The sequence below is a fragment of the Microtus ochrogaster genome, unplaced genomic scaffold (assembly GCF_000317375.1).
Source record: "Microtus ochrogaster isolate Prairie Vole_2 unplaced genomic scaffold, MicOch1.0 UNK27, whole genome shotgun sequence".
In the NCBI taxonomy this organism is placed as follows: domain Eukaryota; kingdom Metazoa; phylum Chordata; class Mammalia; order Rodentia; family Cricetidae; genus Microtus; species Microtus ochrogaster.
In genome coordinates, this window is record NW_004949125.1 from 4,954,702 (window position 1) to 4,955,507 (window position 806).

Consider the following 806-nt stretch of genomic DNA (forward strand, 5'->3'; position numbering starts at 1 on the left):
AAAAACTTCTGTAAATTGGTTTTCGTACCTATATGTATATTAACAGGAGGAATCTTAATTCTATATTTACTTACGTGTGTGATGGACAGCAAATGTATCACAACACACGTGTTGAGACCAGAGGACACCATTTTGGAGGTGGTTCTTTCCTTACATTTTTCTGTGGGTTCTGGGGTTAGAACTTATGTCACCAGGCTTTTGCAGCATCTTTATACTGAACCATTCTCCTGGCCCAATTAATTCTGGAAGTTTTAAAATACATTCTTGTGTATGTATGTATGTGTGTACTTAGATGTACTGAGGAGCCCAGACTGTAAAACCCCCAGAGCTAGAATTAGCCTTAAGGTGTAGGCCACTTGACATGGCTGCTGGGACTTGAATTCAGGTCTTGGCATACACGGTGGCACCTACCTTTAATTCCAGCAGAATCAGGCAGATCTTTGTGATTTCGAGGTCAGCCCAGTCTACATAGTGAGCTGCTGGACAGCCAGGACTACATAGTAAAACCCTGACTAGAAAAAACACAAAAATATCAGAAAAGATTTAATAAACTTTTTATGCGTATGGCGTTTTGCCTCTATGTATGTCTGTGCAGCACACATTTGCAGTGCCCATGGAAGCCAGGTGTCAGATCCCCAGGAACTAGTTACAGCTGTGAGCACATGTGAGTGCTGGAAACTGAATATAGTTACTATGAAAGAGGAACAAGTGCTCTTAATACACTGAGCCATCTCCCAAGCTGCATTTTTAAGAATTTACCTTTTTTTTTTTTTTTTTTTTTTCTGGAATCACAGAATTATACATCA